This window comes from Mustela nivalis, assembly GCF_964662115.1.
Source record: "Mustela nivalis genome assembly, contig: HAP1_SCAFFOLD_2858, whole genome shotgun sequence".
Lineage (NCBI taxonomy): Eukaryota > Metazoa > Chordata > Mammalia > Carnivora > Mustelidae > Mustela > Mustela nivalis.
Genome location: NW_028133807.1, coordinates 18,964 through 40,553, shown reverse-complemented (window position 1 = coordinate 40,553; position 21,590 = coordinate 18,964). Strand labels below are relative to the sequence as shown.

The following is a 21,590-nucleotide window of genomic DNA, read 5'->3' as shown; positions in this document are numbered from 1 at the left end:
AAAAATCAATCATATATGCTTTCATGTTGCATGATTACTGCCCTTGGAACAACCCAAGTCAGAGACAGGAAAAATTAATATTGGTCTACCAAATATCACTAGAGTTTCCTATTTTAAGAATAATAGGAGCCTTGTTAAATGTCAATTACCCTGTAATTAAAATAATAATAATAATGGCAGACAGATTTCTCACTATTGGAGAAGGGGATTACAGATATGGAAGGGAAAAAGCTAAAATTAACCCTGAAGTTTGGGTTTGACTGGAAGTGGAGATATTAGTGTAAACTCATAGTTTTTAATGTATATAGATATAGGATAAATATAGATGTATATTATATGTGTGTGTGTGTGTGTGTGTGTGTGTATACACCGAGAAGGCATGGGGGTAATAATACTCCAGTAACAATGAACACACTTAGCACTCTTAGCACCCATATATTGGCTTCTCAATACTGTACTCCAGCAAACAGAACCAGGATATCTTAGAGAAATGGCTGATTCTAGGACTGGTGCCGGGAAAATACCAGATGGTCTTGACATATGGTGCTAAATAAGAAAATAAAAAAATGTTCAAAGAATGATAGAGATATGTCAAAAGTACCCAGAAGTTAGTCTTAGGGGTTTCCACTATCTAATCCTGTGACAATAGGAACATCAAAATAAATATTGATAATAACAGACTATAATCCTCTAAATAAGATAGAAAACCATGAGCCCATATGAATAGAAATGAATAAAGAATGAAAAGTTTGATGAATAAAAAGACATATACATAACTTCAAAGAACCCACCACAAAATAGTAATCACAAAGAAAAAAGTATAAAAGTCTGGCACACAACACCTTAATCAGTGATTAAACTGAGCATTATCAGTAGTAGGATTGATATTGATAAATATTGATAAGTTGATAGGACAAAATCAGAAATTAGCCTTACTTGTGTGCTACTCCTACCAAAGGCTTAAAGTCTAAAACTAAATATATGGGAACATCAAACAAATCCAAACTGAAAGATATGCTATAAAATTAATAGTTTCTAATATTAAGAATTTATGGCCATCAAGCATCAGCTGAGGAACTCTCCCAAACTAAAAGAGACTATTTTTCATTACAAAACTTTTAAATATTATTTTACCATGTGCATTACTTCCTATTCAAAAGTTTATCCATTAAAAATTTTAAGCAAACAAATACAATTTGATAACTAAAGAGTTTGCCCCAGAAATTACATTTCTAGTTATATACTCTAGAGAATGACTTGAAAACATTCACACGGAAGCATATACAAAGGTGTTCATGGGAGCATTGTTTATAATAATGAAAAATAGGAAACAAATGTGCAGCAATACAAAAAAATAAACCGTTGATTATCCATTTAAAGAAATACTATGCAGCAGTTAAAAGGAATGAGGTAAATCTACATGCACTATTATATGTAGATTGACAAGATATCTGTTGAATTAAAAAAAATGCTCCTGAGCAATGTCCATAATATGACACCTTTTTAAGTGAAATAAACAACTATTCATATTTTAGGTCTATGCATAGCACAGAATGTATACCAGCCTGATGACAGTGATAGTGCTTACCTCCTAGGAATGGGTGATCTGTAGGAGTCTTTAAGCTTATGGATACTGTTTTAATTTTTTTTTATTTTCTTTAAATACTGTTTCAATTTTTTAATTTAGATAATTTAATCACACATTACTTACATTTTTAAAAATAATTAAAAGAAATAATTTAAAATAAAACTGACCTAAAGTAGCTTGCATTCTATTTTGGGAATATATTGAAAAATGATAAGTCTAGTGCTTCTCTTCTGTCAAGCATACTTTTCCATCCAATTCACTTGATCTTTCAAATACTATATTCTCACTTCGTGTTATCTCATGGAGCAATCAACCCAATGCCATTCTGATCATAGAGGTGGGTCCACAACCTTGTCTGGCCCATCAATACCTCTATCCCTATGACCAAATTTTTGGTTCAGGAATTAGCAAATATTCATATCAGTATTAATTTTTTTTAATTTAAGCTACTTTGGGTTAGATTTCTACCCACTTGTATCCAAGTATTTCTGGCAAATATAGAGAGACATACATTTAAACAAATATAGTCAACAGAATAAAACAAGTAAAAGAGAAACAATAAAAAAAAAGACAGACACTATATGAAGTAGCATATTATTTAAGATAGACTATTTTATGTTAAAGATACATATGATGAACCATAAATTTACCACAAAAAAACACAGAGCTAATAAGACTGAATAATAAATGATAAACAAAATATTCAATACAAATAAGGAATGAAATATATGAAAGAATTACAAATGACACAAAGAACAAAGAACAAATAGCAAAAAAAAAAAGATTCAAACCCAACTAAATCAATAATCACATTATACATAAACAGCCTACATTAGTTTTCTATTGCTGCCATAACAAATTACCACAAACTTAGTGTCTTGAAACAATACAAATTAATTCTCTTACAGTTATGAACAACAGAAATCTGGTACAAGTCTCATCAGGCTAAAACCGAGATCTGCAAGATGTATTCCTTCCTGGAGACTCTCTGAAACTGTTTCCTTGCTAATTCAAGTTGTTTAAAGAATTAAGACTCCTACAATTACAGGGGAAAAAAAAGACTATTTCTTTTCTATCAGCTGAGGGCTGTTATTGCTTCTAATAATTACCTGAAAGCTTTAGCTCATGGTTGCCTTCCCCCATTTCCAAAGCCGGCAATAGAGGATCAAAGACTCTCAAATTTTGAATTTCTCTTGCCTCTCCTCCTGTCTTCAAATCAACCTGATTTCTGCTGGGAAAAGTTCTCAGATATTAAGGACTCACACTGGACCCACATGGCATTCCAAGATATACCCATTTTAAGACAGCTGATAAACAATCTTAATTCCATCTGAAAACTTAATTACCTTATATCATATAAGGTAACATATTCATAGGTTCCAGGGATTAGGACATGATCATCTCTTGGGGGCCACTATTCCACCTACCACCAGTTTAAACATTCACTAAAAGACAGAAACTTGGGGTGCCTGGGGATCAGTCAGTTGGGTGTCCAACTCTTAATTTCAGATAGGGTCATGGTCTCAGGACTGCAGGATCAAACCCTGCATCAGGCTCTGCACTGGGCTGGGAGCCTGCTTAAGATTCTCTCTCTCCCTCTCCCTCTGCCCCTTCCTCCACCTCTCTCCTCCTCTCTTTAAAAAAAAAAAAATCAAAACTAACACACTTCAAATATTAAGAAACACTCTAAATTTGTTTAAAAAAAAAAAACAAAAAGATAAATGATCCTAATCAAAACAAAGCTGGGAAGAGAAGAGTGATGCAAAACAGTAGACTAGGACTCCAGGAGGCTTTGAAAAGTTCTCCCATACACCAGAGAATCTAGAAGCCACAGACATATACACGATAGGACAATGTACTGAAAAGACCTGAGAGAACACTACTCTTTCACCAGTAGCTAATCTTTAGGCTCAGCAAAAACAAGAAGGGAGTGCTCCAGCACACAGCCAATCTGCAAAGATCTAGAGTCTCTTCTTTCCTCTTTTTTTCTTTTCTCCCCAGTCATTTAAGAAAATCTCTGACAAACCACTACCTGAGCACTAAGCTAAAAAACAGACTTCACCCACACACAACAAAGAATAGTCTGAAAACTGACATACTTAATAACAAGGTTTCAAAATATATAAAGAAAGAAACACCACTTCAAGGAGAAATAGATAAATCCACAATTACAGTCAAAGATTTCAATAGCCTTCTCTAAGTAAGTGACTGAAAAGACAAACAAAAAATCAGTTTGGACATAGAATACTTGAACACACTGTCAATCAATTTGACATAATTAACGTTCATACAATACTCCACACAAGAGAAAAATGTACAAGATTAACCAAGACAAAACACGTTCTGTATTGAGACATAAATAAATCACACACACACACACACACACACACACATTACCAAATAAATTTAAACTCTTCAAATTGGAAAAAGTATGTACTTCTACCACAGGGAATTTTTTTAAATCAGTATCAGAAAAATCTGTGAAAAATCCACCAAATATTTGGAAATTAAATAAAAACTTCTAAATAACCCATGGACCAAAGAATAAATCAAAAGGGAAATTAAAAATACTTTGAACAGAATGAAAACAAAACATAACACACTGAAATTTCCAAGATGTACTTAAAGCAGTATTAAGAGAAAAATTCATAGCACTAGATGTCTTTATAAGAGAAGTCTCAAACCAGTGACCTTCGGTTCTATCTTAAGCAACTACAAAAAAGAAGTGCAAATTAAACCCAAAGTAGGGGGGCGCCTGGGTGGCTCAGTGGGTTAAGCCGCTGCCTTCGGCTCAGGTCATGATCTCAGAGTCCTGGGATCGAGTCCCGCATCGGGCTCTCTGCTCAGCGGAGAGCCTGCTTCCCTCTCTCTCTCTGCCTGCCTCTCCATCTACTTGTGATTTCTCTCTGTCAAATAAATAAATAAAATCTTAAAAAAAAAAAAAAAACCCAAAGTAGGTTAAAAAAAAAAAAAAAGAATGAAAGAAATAATAAAAGCCAGAGAAGAAATCCACGAAATAGAAAACACATAACAAAAAAAGTGGAGAAAAATCAACTAAACCAAAAGCTAGTTCTCTGAAAAGATTTTTAAAAATTTAATAAAGCTCCAGCCAATATAGCTGGAGAAAGAAGTTGCAAAACTGGAAAGGGAGAAAACTAGGATGAACCCTGTGGTGTTAGATTATAACTAGAAGTATTGGTGTGAACTCACAACTTTCAACACATGTAGAGACGAGAAAAATAAATTAGTATTTAAATGTGTGAAAGTGTGTGTGTCTGCATATATATACATATTCCTTAACTCTATTTATTGAGACAGTCAACAAACAGCAACATCCTAATAATAATGAACACATCTAGCAAACTGACGTTGGCTTCTGAATACCATTTTCCATTAAAGAAATCAAGAACTGAAGGATTATGCAAGGAAAAGTATACAATCAGCTTGAAACATCTTTTGTGTCAGAAAGTAAAAAATGCTTGAGATAAATCAAAAGAATACAACAGTCAGACTGAGGTAATCAGCTAAAACTGACAATTTGGGCACCAAAATAAATGAACAGTAGCAGACTGAATTGAATCAACTAGAAACCAATAGTCTGTATTGATATAAGTAGCACAGAAATTAATTAATTGATTGATGTGGAATGAGACACTTTGTTTTGGAATGGGGTATTTAATGGGGTATTTAATGAGAGTTTTGACTCAGGAGAATGGGAACATCTATTACTAATATAACTAAAATTAATTACCAAAATATAGCTCATGACCTGAAGGATCTTATAATCTCTTTGGGGAACGTACTATACTGTGAGAGTTCTAGGATTTCTCTGCGCAACATATTTTTCCAGCTTCTCCACGAAGTAACTGACTAGCTACAATAGAGAAGAATGTAAAGTGGCTCTTGTGTTTCTTGCTTGGATTTTCAGGTGCTACTGAAACTGGAACTGTATGGGGAAGGGAAGGTTAGAGATAAAGGAAGACAACAGGTTCAGTCTGTAAGATCTGATAAAGGAGGTTCAGCAAGCATTTGGTTTCACTGGCTTGACACTCAGAGGACAGTCTACTGCTGAATCAGCTAACCACATGAGGACACAGCTCATCTAAGGAAGCAGGAGAAAGAAAAAAGCATTTGGCCTAGGGCAGAATCCAGGGTTACTCGGACATAGGAAAAGCTTGACGCTGTTTGGAACAGGAGGGTTTATAAATAAGTACAATTATGACCAAACATGGCAAGCCAAAATAGTAAAATTTCAGAAGTTAGAAACTAACAAAATGTCAACAAAAAGCAGTTGAATATTCTACCACTTAAAAGAATGTTATCATAAAAACGTTATGAACGTTTATAATGACTTAAAAATGCTTATGATAGTGTTTTTCAGTTAAAATATATATTATTTAAGCAGTATTAAAAGTAGACATAGTGGGGCACCTGGATGGCTCAGTGGGTTAACGCTTCTGCCTTCCCCTTGGGTCATGATCCCAGGGTCCTGGGACGGAGCCCCACGTCCAGCTCTCTGCTTAGCAGGGAGCCTGCTTCCATTCCTCTCTCTCTCTGCCTGCTCTCTGCCTGCTTGTGATCTCTGTCAAATAAATATATTAATTTTTTTTAAAGTAGACATAATAAAATCTCAAAGAAGATGCACCAGAAAGTTAACAGTAATTGTTTTGAAGGTGGGAATCTACGAGGTTTATTTTAGCTTCACCTGTCTTTCAAATTCACATTTAATACTTTCTAATAGTAGAATTAGTCACAATTGGGATTCTCTTCCACCTCTTACAATGATAATCATGGTGACACTTCCTAACACAGAACCAGGACACAAAGTGGCATGAATGCATCAATGCCCGCAATGTAAGACAATTACCTGAGTGTTTCTAATCAAAGACTCGTAGTCCCGCCTGCTGGAGAGGTGCGCGTCCTGCTATCCTGGTTCAGGCAAGGCGTGACAAAGGGCTCTGCCTCTAGCCTGTCCATAATGCCTCGATGACCTATACCTGAGGCTCCCACAAACCATTCCTACTGAACTCACCGCTAGGTCCCCGTGGTTGAAGCTCTTGTTGGCTTGTTTGAAAACTGGCGAACTGCGAACATCCTTCCAGTTCCGGGTTCTGCAGCGAATCAGAAATGATGACTGTTAATTGAGTGTCTGAACTCACATCTTGACGTCTCACTGTCCCGACCAGTGCAGGCACTTGCAAGGCACTAGGCTCTCCGGGGGCCGGAAGTCCACGAGGTCACCACAGGCGCCCCAAACCCTTCAGTAACATCAACCCTTAACACGACTCTAAATGTTTCACTTCATTCCACGTCCCAGGGCCACCCCTGTCAGATATTATTATCTCTGCAAACAATAGATGAGATCTGAGCCAGGCTTCTTGTACAAGGGCAGGCAGCTGGTACAAGGTGAAGTCTTAACAGGGGTCCATATCGCCGCCCTATTCATTACTAGGATCACCTCAGCAAGTTCCATCCAGTGACCTCCGCAAAGGGCGCTCGCGTGGCTCGCTGAGGCACGTTCTCGGAGACCGTTAGGCATGGAGCGGCCTCTAGAGCCAACAGCCAGGATGGAAAAGGCCAACTGTGGGAAGGGTCCTTCTGGGCAGAAGGGTAGGTCGTTCGGACACCCAGAAGTTCTCCGTCAAAATCTGACTTTGGGGCAAATCAAAACTCGATTTTCAGAAGTGATGGAGACAGGATGCAGAAGACCGAGGTGAAATGCTTAACAGTCAGACAGTACAGCACCGCCGCCATGAAAAAGCCAAACACCACAGCCTCCTCAGCCCCGCACCTAGATGGGCTCACTCTGGACATGGTCCGCCCCCGCGTATGCGTTGCCCTGAACGTTATCCCGCGCTGGCACGGTTTGCCCTGGATATAGTCACCACCCCAAGTGTGGCTCGACCTCCACATTGCCCTGCGCCTACCTGGACGTGTCCCGCCCCTGAGCGTGGCTCACCCTGGGGTAATACCGCCACTGGGTGTGGCTTTCCCGAGACGAAGCCCGCCCCTGGATGCAGTCCCCTTCAGGACGCGAACCGCCGCAGGGTGTGGCGTACGTAGCCTGTACGTAGCCACACCCCCAGGTGCGACTTGCCCTGTGCGTGGCTCCGCCCCCAGAGCAGGCTGGTCAGAACCTCTCCTTAGAAATCCCTTCTGCTACTGGCTCTTCTGTCTGGGAGTTTCTGAACTCTGCTGGCGTGCCAGACTGTATTGAGGTAAATATGTTCTCAGTTTTTGAGAAAAGTAGACGATAAAGCCAAATATTCCAGCAGTGGAAAAAAGTGCTGTAATTTGGGAAGCAAGGACAGATCCCCGAGGAAAACCTTTCAGTATAATAGGAAGGAAAGAGAAAAGAGGGATAGATGTTCACGTGTTGATATTGTTACTCTTTTGAAGTCTTTTGATGATGAAAAGTTCTGGTGACCTTTTATTCCCCTGCCGTGGTCCAGCACATCCGCTCAACGAATGAGGTGACGAGAAATTCTAGAAAAGTGAAATCATTTTGAACGCTTAGGTAAGAGAATTGACTAAAGAACAATCATATGAGGTCGGCCAAGACAGGGAGCTTTGTTTCCTTCACTGGTGTGCCCCTAATGCTTCGAAGAATGCCTAGTGTACATTAAACACTGAAGGAACTAATGGGTTGTTTTCACGGATTGTTGAAGCTAATACTATACAACATTTATGGTGGCATCAACACAATTACTTGTGTTGATTTTATCCTACATGAATCACCCCTTTATTAGAATACAGGTCTAAAAAAGACACAACTGCCTTTTGCCTGGCCTGACAGATGAAAGGCGAATGAAAAGCTGTCAGAAGTAGAGCTCTTAGATGGAGAGGAGCAGGGAGCTGGGGGAATTGGAGGGGGAGACAAACCATGAGACACTGTGGACTCTGAGGAACTAACAGAGGGTTTTGGAGGGGAAGGCGGTGGGAGGTTGGGTGAGGCTGGTGGTGGGTATTATGGAGGGCACGTATTGCATGGAGCACTGGGTGTGGTGCATAAACAAAGAATTTTGTAACACTGAAAAATTTAAAAAATGAATAAAAATTTAAAGAAAAAATAGAGTTCTTTAGGTTTGGAATTAAGTGACGAACAATGAAGTTTTCCTTGGAGAGTGAGGAAATGAGACAAACCAGTCTAGATGGATAGGGAGATGTGTACAGTGCCTTGTAGTTCCTAAGTTGAAGAATTGGCGTACTGAGGGCATAAGCTGAAAGGATGAACTTGGTGGAATGTCAGACTGTCTTTTCAGATGGCAGAAGTGTTCCTGGTGATAAGTTCTAGGACATGGCCATAACTAAACTGGAATGGAAGTAAAGGGTTCAAGGATGAGAAGGGGTGAACAGTGAGAGACCAGATTATTGGACGGTCTATCCACATGGGTGTTGGGGACTCTGACTGATTCCTCCTCCTTCAGGTTCTTCTCCTTGACCCCAGCCCATCCCACCTTCCGGAATCAGCATTTCCTGCAACCCCAAGCTTTAGTCATGGCATAACTCTGGACAAGAAAGCATAAATGAGGCAGAGAAAGAGGTCTGGAGTAGACATCTGTTTTATTTTTGATACCTAGCATTCAATCACCTTCTGGAAACAGTCCCTTTATTGATCTCTAGGGAACTAACCCCATTCTCAGTCTTAGTCTATGGGCAGGTAGAGTTGTCTTTCCCTAACACTCCTCTTTTGAGAATGCATCTATAAATCAGTATTGGCCAAAAGATGATATTATGCTTTTGACAACAGTGATTGGTCAGGGATAGGCATGTGACAAAACTGGAGCCAGTAAGGCACAGTGGGATTTTCTGCAGGGACTACTGAGAGACACAACCACTTGTAGCTACACTTAAAGTTTGGAAGATACACTTAAAGCTACAAAATATGGACAGAAAGTCAGTCCAGAATGCCAAGAAATAGATAGAAAGTGAATCTTGAAGGCATCAATTGAGCCCCAGCATGAAACCTTGTACTTTAGGCCAGCTTTATTCCCAGACTTTTTCAAGTACCTAAGTCAATAGATTCTCCTTTTTAAGTCAGGTAAGTTATATTTCCTGTCTTTTACATCTAAATAATTCCTTGCAGTATAAGGGGGCTCTCCATCACTGTCTCCCTCTTTCATGCTACCCTCTAAATATATATTATGTTCTCTGTCCTTCAGGTTGCCCTTCTATGAGAGGGGATTAAGAAATCTGCATTGAGATTGCAGCCCAAGAAAGCAGAGCAGTGAGAGACCTTAATTTTGTCTGGTGGCAGGAATTCAGCTAGATAGCTATAAAAATCATTCTGAACACCTGTGAAATCAAGGGGAGTTCAAAGAAAAGAATACCTGCAACTCATCAGATAGAAAAGTGACCGTGTTCTGCCAGGTAGGAGATGGAAAGGAGGGAATCCGAGGCGATATATGGGAAGATAAGCCATGGGGGGAGGGGAGGGAGCCTCCATCAGCTGGCTACAGGCTAGTGATAGAGTAGCAGAGCACAGAATCAGAACTTTTAGAAGGCAGCTCCTGTGAGGGATGTCCTTGCCTGAAGGACTCCTAGGTGCCAAAGCAGGCAGAATCCTCGCTGGGGCAGTGGGTCTCAGGATTCCCGGGATCACAGAAAGAACAGGGGTGCCTGAGTGTGGCAGACTTCCCAGGCATCGGAGCCTTCAAGGCATAGGTATGTGGAAAATATCCCAAAATGGGAGTATGTGCTCTAAGATCCCTAGTACTGCCTTTTCCAACAGTTGAGTGACACATTCTCTCTGATGTTCAAACTATGAGAATTAAATTTGAAATGATAGCACTATATTAAATATATTAACAAGAACAGAAATTAAACCTTGCGACCTATAGGTTCCTTCCTGTATAACGTTAGCTAGGTCTACAGAAGCTGAAGGTTACTTCTACACACCTGTGGTCTGGAGCTAGGTCAAAATAGAGAGACTGCGGTAGAGCTGGATGAGTCATATTACACCCTGCCTGCCCCTGCCCCCAGTTTGAATACTGGTAAGTCAGGTGGTTCTCAGGGTTTATTTTACTTAACCATTCAGGATAAACCCAAACTACCTTTACCTCTCTATGTCATCTTTCCTTCCTTCCTTTGGATGCTCCAGTCTCTTTGATGGTTACTTCCCAGGTGCCACTTCATTTAGCCATTAAGCAATTTTGACCTTGATGACTTGGACATGAATGGGGACAAAGATCCAACTTGGCATGTTTGGAGACTTTTGCACCAGCAAACTGAGGAAAGTGTCCTAAAAGAAACCCTTGCATTAGGAAGACTTCTGAGAAGACTCCAATCATCCCTACTTCTGATGTTCACACACTTGTGTAATTACACCTCCCCTTAAGCATAGGCTGGACTTAGTGATTTGCCTCTGAGTGATAGAATAAAGGAAAGGTTATAGGATATCATTTCCATTACTGGTTTCCAAAACATTGTAACTTCTATCTTGTTTGCAAACTCTCTCCTTGCTTTGATGAAGTAAGCTGCCATGCTGGAGAAGCCCACTTGATAAGGAACCAGCCAGCCCCAGCCAAGAGCCAGCAAGGTACTAAAGATCTCATTCCAATAGACTTTGATGAACTGTATCCTGCCAGCAACTATGTGAATGAGTACAGGAGTTGGTCCTTCCCCAGTCAAGCCTCCAGATGAGAATGTAGTAGCCTCAGCTGACACCTTAATTGCAGCCTTGAAGCAGAGAATCCAGGATCCAGGTAGGCCTCACCCAAATTTCTGACCCACAATAGCCATAAGATAATAAGTATGTATTTTTTTAACCCACTAAATTTTGGAATATCCATTACACAGCAATAGATAATTAATGTACACCTCAATTACTGTAACCTTGGGGTAAAATGTTGCATGTCTGGGAAGGTGCATCATATAGGAGGACAATGTCCCTGGCAACATCCCTGAGGGCACTGTCTTCATGCTCAAAGACTATCCCGTATATTCATCTGTTGAAATCGTATCATTGGGCCTGAGTAACCTCCAGGAGGTGAGGCCTAGCTGACATAGTATCCTACCTGACAAATAGTTTGGGAGAAGGTGAAAGAGAGTTTAAATCAAGTTCTAGTCTTTAAGGGGTTTTCTCACTATTTGTAAAGGCCTGAAGGTTTCAGAGTAAGCACGTTATATTTCTTATTTAAAAAAAAAAAAAAAGTAAAGGTTTTAAATACAGGATATCAAAGCAGGATCAAATAAGGGACTCCAGGATAAAACTGAGAAGGCCACTGTCTGGCTTTCTACAAGGGACTGGTGTACTTGTAGAAGCCAAAAGCATTAACTACTAAGAGTTGAATGCACTGCTTCCTTTCCCTGATTGCAAGCCCAGCCAGTGCAGTACTCAGAGAACACCACTCTCTATTAGAAAAAAACATTTATTGAGGAGGATTAATATTCTTGGTTGTGCTGAAGGTTGTTCTCATCAGAGGATATATTGTCATGAAAATTGTGAAGTTTTCTCAACAAGGACTGAATGATTTCTTTAGAGAAAATTTTTCTCCCAAGAATTGCTGGAGAAGCATGTTCTGCCTGAGTAGAAGAGTCAAATTGCTAAACACAGTATTTTTTGTCAGGGTCACCCCTGGTGGCCCAAAGGACCTGGCAAACTTGATGCATAAAGGTGGGGATTGGATGAGGCACAGACTTTCCAGAAGGCAGAGAAGAAGGACATTGACTCTGGCCTAATAGCTGATTCTCAAAAGCCTCAGGTTTCTGGGGCTGTCTGACCCTCTTTCTGTTCTGCCTAATTTTTGTAGGACAGTTTTGGTCAGCACAGACAGATTCTTGGCTGCAGGACTTGATACTTGCCCATTTCTCCTGTTGTGGGTCAGAAAGAGCCCAATAGTTGGAGGGAGGTCTCTTGTCGTGCCCTACCTGGGCCTGTAGTTCCTCCTGCTGCTGGCTTAACTCTGGGGCCTCAGATACGTATATGTTCCAGCTTCTCTTCTAGGACCTTCCCAAGTGAGCTTGTGATCTTCAGGAGGCCGATCACTCCCAAAAGTAGCCACACTTTCAAATGGTTCTTGGTGCTGCAGTAAGGTGGACATGAGCTTGGCTTATTGCTGGGGACTTTCCTGATGCCCTATGATTTTTTTCTTGGAATTGATCCACTGAGAAAATTGTCTCATCTTTTTTCTGAAGTAACTTTCAAGAGGAAACTGTTCATTCTGTGACAGAGTTGGGGAAGCACTCTCTCATTTTCTGTCCTCAGCATGGAGACTCTCCTCTCTGCCTACAGATGTCCCTACTCCTGAGTCCTCACTTTTGCATTTTCTTGCTTTGGGATCCTAAGGTCTCACTTTCTTTGCACTTCTTCTTTGTGAGAAATTTGTAGGTTGGCCCTTACAGAAGGCCAGTTTTGAGTCCCAGGATTCCTGCTGCTCCTCTGTGCTAACATTCAGTTGGATGTGCAGCACCTGGGATGCTTCCATGTCCCCGCTGCGCACACCCTGGGACCAAGTCAGTGAAGCCTTGGAATTCAAGCTATCTGAGGGAAGGCGCATGTCAGTGGGACATCCTTGAGCCTGGTTATGCTCCTCACTCTCCAGTTTAAACTTTAACTCACTCAGGATCTGTCTTTTCAGGTCTGATAGTCTAGAATCTTAGGGAACCAGTATTTTTGGTGAGGGGTGCTCCATGGTCATGGCAGTTTCTACTTCATTCATGTTGACATTTATCATTTTGGAGCTTTCCAACTCACTGGTCATCAAGATTTCCCAAGATTGGGATTGAAGGGTATAGAGCTCCTTGGTGTCGAATATATCCCTGGACAGGATGGGCATGGCAAAATGTTGTAAATTCTTCTCCTCCATATCTTTGCCCTGTTCCATTTCTACTCTGTTACTGGAACTCACATTCTCATGGGTTGGCTCAAGTCCAGCACCAGCTTGACTTGCAGGTACCTCTGGGCCACATGTGTTGTCTGGTACAGTCTCACTGGGTCGCACTTGAGCTCTGATGCTGTGTGTAAAGGGCTGAAAAGTCTGGCTGCCCGACTCAGCTATCTGGATACCCTCTGCAGTCTTATGGTCAGTGTCAGAGTGTGATGCCTTCAGGTTCCCCGTCCATCATTGCCCACAGATGACATAGTGAGGAGAGGATGATCCGCAGTGGGGACTGACTTGTTGTTCTCACCCTGTTTCTGAAAATAGGTTTAGAGCTTCCCTCAAGGTGTTTAAAAATCTCAGCTTTGGAATCCACCCCAGAAATATGCATGGCTGAGGAGGGAAAGTCAAATTGGAGAAGAGGCCATGTTTTGGATTCTCTCAACTTATAGAATTTTATGGATTCAAGAACCCTGAAGGGTAGACCCCACCTCTCACTCATGCGAAATCTAATAATATGGGCCTCTAGCACCTGTCGAGTACTGGGACTGAGAAAAGAATGCTCTAGAGTGGTGCTCTGCCAGTAAACCCTACCGACCGTTGTCTTTAGCATCTGTGTTTTCTGGAGCAGTATGGGAACTCCCAGAGAAAGGCAATGTATTGTCATCAGCAAGCCATGAATAACACACACCTATAGGAATCCTACCCGCAGTGATCTGCCAAAACTTCTTGCTCATATGTAAACTAAGAATACTTTTCATTTGATTCTGGTCTGTGTCCTTCCTTGAGACATTCAATATTTCATTCCCCGAGTGATTCCTTGAATGACACACACAGTTCCTTGTTGTCTCCAAGGCAGCCCTCAGACCCTTCACTAGGTGGCATTCTAAGATCCTCTGTGGGCTGTCTTCTGGAATCTTCTCTAGGATATACCCAAGATTCCTCCTCCTATCTTTTCTTAGCTGGAACACTGTTTGGACCCTCTCGTGGAAACTTCCGGGGAGACTCAATTCAGTCTTTGCTAGATCCTGGTTACTATGGCCCTGAAACTTAGAGAATTGTAAGTGAACATGCCTGCCTTTTTGCTAGGAGAGTTCTGATAATGTATGCTGAGGCTCCATCACTGCTAGGGAGTCTAGATTTCTGCAGTCATGGAGGCACCAGCGTGGGATTACCTTCCTTGGGCTATGTAACTCCAGTGTCTCCTGGGGTTCACAGAAGATATGAAAATGGCCAGGAAGGATGGAGATGGGTACATAGGCATGGGACGTCCGGCTAACCAGTGGAAGGTTGGGAGCTCGAGGACAAATGGTTTCTTCAGATTTCTGAAACACAGGAACTAAAGCCCACAACCTTTCCTATTGCTTCTGCAACACATGCCATCCCAGGTGTTGATTTTCAGTCAAGATAGGAGAGTCTGATTCATTCTTGGATCTATGGAAAGACACTCCAAGGTCTCTAATTAGGGATGAAGAAGGTGGTATGATCGGGAGGTAGGATTGAAAATGGGCATGGGTGTTCACCTTAGTGAAAGGTAGAGGTTGGGATGGGGACAGGGTTTGACGCAAGGATTGGGGGTGTACAATGGGGAGAGGAAATGGTTGGGAATGAGGAAGTGGTGGAGGAGATGCTTGTATTTTGATAGCAGAGGTATTATGAATTCCTTTGAATAAGACAAAGTGAGACTCTAGTGGCGAAATACTACTAGAAATCAGGAGAGTGACTACTAAGGACTCACTGTGCAAAGAAGGAAGACGCCAGAAGAGCTGGCTATAAATCTGATGCAAGTTTTCTGCCAAAGCCTTGACATAGAGGAGCTGTTGATAAATAGAGAGCTGCTCTGGTTTTGCTTCAGTGTTCCAGCCTCTTTTGGAGGCTATGGTGACCTGTACATCAAGCAGATGCAAAACATTCCCTAAAGATGTCCATTGGTACTCTGACCACAATTGTTTGGAAAATGGCCCCTCCTCTTTTACTTTCTTCTCTAAAATCTGGAAAGCCATCCTCTTCTCCATTTGTCTCTCCAATAGGGCCTGGAAGTTAAGACCAGGGAAAGAAATTCCACTGGCCTCCTTGTGTTTAGTAGCAGTCTCTCTCCTGAAACAGGTTTCCGGTTGGCGGAGGTAGACTTGCTCTTGGTGAACATCGGATTGTGATAATGCGGGGAGGAACATGTTCTTGCCATAGGCCTGCCAATAAGTGAATTTGGAACTCGATGGGTTTGAACACTCACTACCTCTGATTGTTGGGACACAAGGAGATATCCCACGAGGACCATCTGGAGATGAATTCTCAGGAATATGTTTAAATGAGATGGAAATTGATTTAGATTGAGTCACAGTTAAAGGGCAGTCTGGCAGTGGTGAAACAGATGCCTGATAACAAGCAAATGAATCAGTGGGTTTCCTTATATGAGACAGATGTGGTAAGAGGTTGTTATCTTGTGAAATGGTGGGGTCAAGAGTGGAGATGGTATTCAGAGGTAAAGTGGCCTCTTGTTGTCTGAACATCATATGGTAGGAAAGGAGGAAAGGCAGGGGGTGGAGGTATGGAATGGTTCCCTAGGAATTAAGAATCCTAGGTGTTTGGCTCTAGTGGCAGGGAGTACCTAAGGGTGAGGGTAAGAAAAAGTCAGCTAAGGGGGTCACTGGGTTAGGTGAGAAGATAGAGGGTATTGGGGGGAAGGCTCAGGCAACGAGGCTGGTATTAGGTCTCCTGGAGCAACTGCAGAGAAGTCAGGAGACAAAGTGAATGATGAGTGAGTCACAGAAGTTATAGAAACCAAGGGGATCACAGAGGGAGTAGCATATTCCAGGGCCTCTGGAACAGCAACTGATTCACCCCAGCAGTTGTGCTGTTAGACTCCTCACAGAAGGGGTCTGGACATAATAGTTGATGAAAGTGGATGGTATCATGACGCCAGCCTAGGGGGCTATGGGAGATAGGACATACAAAGTTGCAACCAGGACCAGAACAAACATAGGTGACCATGGCTGGTCTGGCAAAGGTAGCCCCCCACCCACCAACATCCCCAAGCCTTCAAATTCTAACTCTTAGAATTTTCCATCCTATGTCAATTTGAGGCTTCCCTAAGGCTCTAGAAATACATAGACTCTGCTTAAAAGAGCGGTTCAGGAAAGAAGGTAGTGTTTACTCACCTTTACAGAAGAGGAAGCACCTTTCTTGCCTCCCCAACTTCTCTCTGGCAAGTTCTCCACCCTGGGAAACCAGGAAAATAATGAAGATAGAAGAGAGAGATCTAATAGAAGGCTGAATAGAGTGTCCTTTAAAGATATCCTTGGTAGACTGGACTTGGAGAGTACCATGTATTAGGATATAAGGTCACATGATCAATGATCATAAGACTTACATTATTTTATCATTCACAATGGGCTTTTGTGTGTATTATCTATCCTATGTGATACTGAAAACCACCCTATGTGGGACATCAGTCAATGATTACCTCAAAGAAGAATTCAAGTATCCATGACATCACAGGTCTTTCACAAAGTCTCAGAAGTTCTGACTCTTAATGTCTCACAAGGCTACATATTGGACAGCACCCATTGCCCAGATCCATCACTACTTCTTGCTCAGTAATGGTCAGAGCATGGAAACTGAGAAGGGTTTTGCATTCTGACTGTGTTTCCATGATCCTCTCCTCTGAGGCCTCTGTTTTCTGAAAGGGAATGTATCTAGGAGCTGGCATCCTCAGAGATCATGGACTGAGCCCTCATGGAAAGGACAGGAAGGGTCAGCCTTGGAGAGCTCAGGTGGAATAGGCAGAATCTTACCTTTCAGAGTCCCACCTTTCCTCCTCTTGGCGCTGCCCTGACACTAGAACGAAAAGAAAAGAATGAGGAGTGGGGACTCATCATTCACTCTTCTCTCAGAAATGGAAACATTCTTTATCCAAGAACACAAGGACTGTATTTTAATTTATAGAACTTTGTGTTCCTTGCTTTTCTCAATTTTTAAGGCTTTATTTTGAAAAACAAAGGAGGATTTTGTCTGGGGGGTCCACACTTGATATTCTCACTCAGAAGTTCTTTGTTCAATGAGGACATAAAAAACTGAAGCCTGACAGTCACATCTGTGCTCCCTGAGGTAGACCCTGTATTGTAGGCTATACCTCAGACCCAAGTCTCTTCTCAGAGGCTCAGCACTGTTCTGATCATCCCAACGTGAAGGCAGGCTTGCTTGTCATGGGAATGTGACTTATGATCAAGACCCGGGAAAATTTGTTTTCTTACACAGACCTCATACTCTCCAAATAACCCAATCCAGAACTGCAGAATCATTGTGTTTGGGATTTTACCCAAGAGCCAAAACCATACCCTAATTGACCATGTGTTTCACGTGGAATTCTTAGTGCGTGCTTAATCCTTCACCCTGTCAGATCTCCTTTCCTAGAGGAGTTTATGTCTGTTCTTTCCTTAGACTTCTCATTTTAGGTGTTTCTCTGACCCTACCAAACTCATTTAGAAATGCGGGAAGAGGAACAGGAAAATAAAGAGTCATTCTCTGAAGGGTAACTTCTGGTTCCAGATCTAACATTTTAAAAAGCCTGGGAGTCATCACTTCAGTCTGTGAAAGAAGCAAAATGCTGAACAGACTAAAAATCAATGACATTTCTTGGAACCATAGTGGCAAACCATTACCTCAAATCTTCTGAGAGTGTCAGTGCAGAAAATCATACCTAAGATTCACTTACCTGAAACAGAAGCACTGGAGGCTCAACACTGCTCTCCTGGTATGAACACTTAAACAGACACTTGGACAAATTGCTGAAGGATGCATATGGGCTAGCATGAGAGTGAGAAACTCCTGGGGTCACAATCTACTGGGGGACCCCCATTTATTTATAGGTGATATTACCAGGAACCCAAACTAGTTCTCACAGTAGAGCTACCAAAAAAAAAAAAAAAAAAAAAAAAAAAAGCTCAAGTTTCTGGCAGAGGAATGTAGTGTTGGAGAGAAAGAGAAAGGTAACCCATTTTGAAAACATCATGAAATATTCCCAGAGGGTTTTCCGTAACACAAACCTACTCACTGGGAAAATCCTACCAGAGCGTTATGCCCCATGGAAGAAGGTAAATTACCCAACAATAGCAGCCCCCTCTAGGCTTCCTTTCTTATTGATAAAGTGGAACAACAACAACAACAAAAAAACAAAAACCTTTAAACACTAGTGAACATCATAATCCAGGGACATAAGCCCATTAAAAGATGAATGATTAATCATATCCCCTCCCTTGACACCTTGCTACAGTATTAATGGCTCTGGTATAGGAACAGGATCAGAGCTAAACAGAGCTGCAAGGTATAGTTTCTATTTAGGGAAATTTAGGGAAACCTAAAGACACTAGGAGAGACAAAAACAAGGACACTAAAGGAAATTGCAGCCCCTGATATGCATAGTTACAGTAAATATTAAACATACCCCAACACCTAACCCGACTAACATAAGACTTCACATTAAAGGTCTCTTTATTTCAGTTCTGATTACCCAATACATCATGTTTGGCTTTCAAAGAAACCTTACAAGGCATGCTAAAGGCAAGAAAAAGCAAACTTGTCAGACAAACCAAGCATCAGGCACACATTCAGATGTGACAAATTTCAGAGTTCTCATACATGGAATCTAAAATAACCATGATTATTATGTTAAGGTCTCTGGTGGTAAAGGTAGAAAACATACAAAAACAGAGGAAGCCAAGAGAGGGAATTCTATGAAAGAATCAAAAGGAAATGTTAGAAAACAAAAGCAGTATGGCAAATGAAAAATGACTTTGATTGACTCATCAGTAGGTCCATACAAGCAAGGAAAGAATATGTGAGTTTGCATATATGTCAGTAGAAACATTCCAAACTGAAATACAAAGAGAAAAAGAATTTTCTCAGTGCTAAAATCTAGAATATCCAAGAACTGTGTTTCAAAATGTACAACAGATATATAATTAGAATACCAGAAGAAGAAAGAACAGAAAAAAATGCTTGAAGTAATAATGGCCAAGGAGTTTCCAAAATTAATAAAAGGTTAGCGATACATTGTGGAAGTTCAGAGTACATCAAGTAGGGAAATATTTTAAAAGTCTATACCTGGACATATCATATTCAAGTGATAGGAAAACAAAAGGTAAAATTTCAAAGGAATCCAGAGGGAAATAGAAGCCCTACCTTAGAGGAAAAAACCAAGAATTATGACCTATTATCATAAGCCATGAAAGTAAGAGATTAGAATGTTTACTGTTGAAAGAAAAAACCACCAATCCAAAATTTCATATCTAGTGATATTATCCTGCAAAAGTAAAACAGAAATAATAACTTAGACAAATAAAAACAGGGAATTCATCAGCAACAGTCCTGCCCTATGTAAATGTTAAAAGTAGTTCTTTGGTGAGAAGGAAAATAACTCAGATATACATAAAGTAAAGGAAGAGAAGGAATGAATGAGGGTCAAATAAAACATTCATTCATCTTATTCTCAGTTGACCTAATAATAACAATAATGATAATGTCTTCAGTGATTATAGTACATGGATAAGTGAAATGAATGACATCAGTGGTACAAGGGACAGGAGGAATTGGACACTCCTGCACTATCTATGAAGTGTTATAACATTACATGAAAGGGAATTTAGAGTACTTGTAAATATATATTATGAACTCTAGAACAAACACTAAAATATTTTTAAACAGAATAATTGATAGACTAACAAAGTAAGAAAATAGAATTATATATAATGCTTTTTTTAAAACCAGAAAAGAAAACAGAAAAAGAGGGGAAGGATAGGCATAATGAATAACAAATAGAACGGACAAGGTAGAGATATTAATCTAACTATATTTAAAAATCACTAAATGGAAGTGGTCTAAATTCACCAATTAAAAGAGGAGACTATCACAGCACATAAAAAAACAAGACCCAATTGAAGACCTATGAAATACTCACTTTAAATATAAAGATACAGATAGATTAAAAAAAGAGAGACAGAGAAAAATGTACCATGCTAACACTAATGAAAAGAAAATAGAAGTAACTCTATTATTTTGGACAAAGCAAACTTCACAACAGGAAAATTATCATAGGTAAAGAAGAGCATTACATAACAACAAAGGGGTCAAATCTCCAAGAATACAGAACACTCTTTAACAGTTACACATGTAAAACATAGTGTCAAAATCTGTGAGGCAAAAACCACTATAATTGCAAGAAAAAATGGATGAATCCACTGTTATTCTTGGAAATTTCAACAGTCCTTATCAGAAATGGGCAGATTCAGAAGGCAGAAAACCAGTAAAGATATAGTTGCCCCAAACAACACCCTCAATAAACTTGCTCTAATTGACATTTATAGAATACCTCATCCAACCACAGAATACACATACTTCTAAAGCTCACATGGAACGTTCACTAAGATGGACCATATTCAAGGACACAAAACACACCTTAACAAATATAAAATAGAAATCACACACAGTATGTTTTCAGATCATCAGGTGTGTGCAATGCTAACTTTAAAACAGTTGTCTCAAGTTCTGTCCAATGAAAGAAACCTGGGATCCTCTCTACACATTTGAAACATGCTAACATTTCAAAAAGGTTTTACAAAACTGACAAAGGGCACCCCCACTCAAAAAAAATGATCTTAGAAATTATATGCAATATAAAACAAACAACAAAGAACAATAATTCAACATCTTTACTAACATGGAATCCCTAATCTCTTTCTTTCTCTAGTGCCACCAGGTTGCGTGTCTTCTAGGTTTTGCACTGTGAACGATTTGCCAGCACTTTGTTAGCTCTGTGAGTCAGTTTCCACTCCTCCACCAGATTTCCATTTTTCAAAAATGTGTTGACAGCTTTTGTTCTTTATGCTCCCCTTCTTGTCATCCTTAAGTACTTATTTTTAAATACTTTACTTGTTTTAACAGCTTTATTGAAATACAGCTCACATACCATACAATTCACCTATTTAACTTGTATAATTCCTTGATTTTCAGTATATACATCACTACAATTTTAAATGTTGTCATGACTTAAAAGAAACAAATCTGCAACCTTTTGCTATTATTCTCCTCTGCCCTCCTCCCTCCACCTCTAAGATGTACTACTTTCTGGTTCTAGATTTTCTTATTCTGGACATTTCATGTGAATGGAGTCATATGTGGCCATTAGT

At 40.3% G+C, this 21,590-nt stretch overlaps 2 long non-coding RNA genes and 1 pseudogene across 4 annotated transcripts in view; 1 reads left to right on the top strand and 2 right to left on the bottom strand.

Annotated features, from left to right (window-relative positions):
• Positions 1 to 4,561: 4,561 nt before the first annotated feature.
• LOC309858596 lies at positions 4,562 to 7,602 on the bottom strand. The gene is made up of 3 exons (XR_014308266.1): positions 7,516 to 7,602; positions 6,621 to 6,699; positions 4,562 to 6,170 (listed from the first exon to the last, which is right to left on the bottom strand). It is a non-coding gene; the product is annotated as an uncharacterized lncRNA (long non-coding RNA).
• LOC309858595 overlaps positions 7,060 to 21,590 on the top strand; it is a 29,044-nt gene continuing 14,513 nt past the window's right edge. For both annotated transcript variants that reach the window (XR_014308264.1, XR_014308265.1), the window contains exons 1-3: positions 7,060 to 7,806; positions 9,751 to 9,958; positions 11,061 to 11,292. This is a non-coding gene — a long non-coding RNA (uncharacterized lncRNA). The remainder of the gene's footprint in view (positions 7,807 to 9,750; positions 9,959 to 11,060; positions 11,293 to 21,590) is intronic.
• Positions 11,308 to 16,788, bottom strand: LOC309858594 (spermatogenesis-associated protein 31D1-like; annotated as a pseudogene). The gene has a single exon. The product of its transcript is annotated as a spermatogenesis-associated protein 31D1-like (transcript).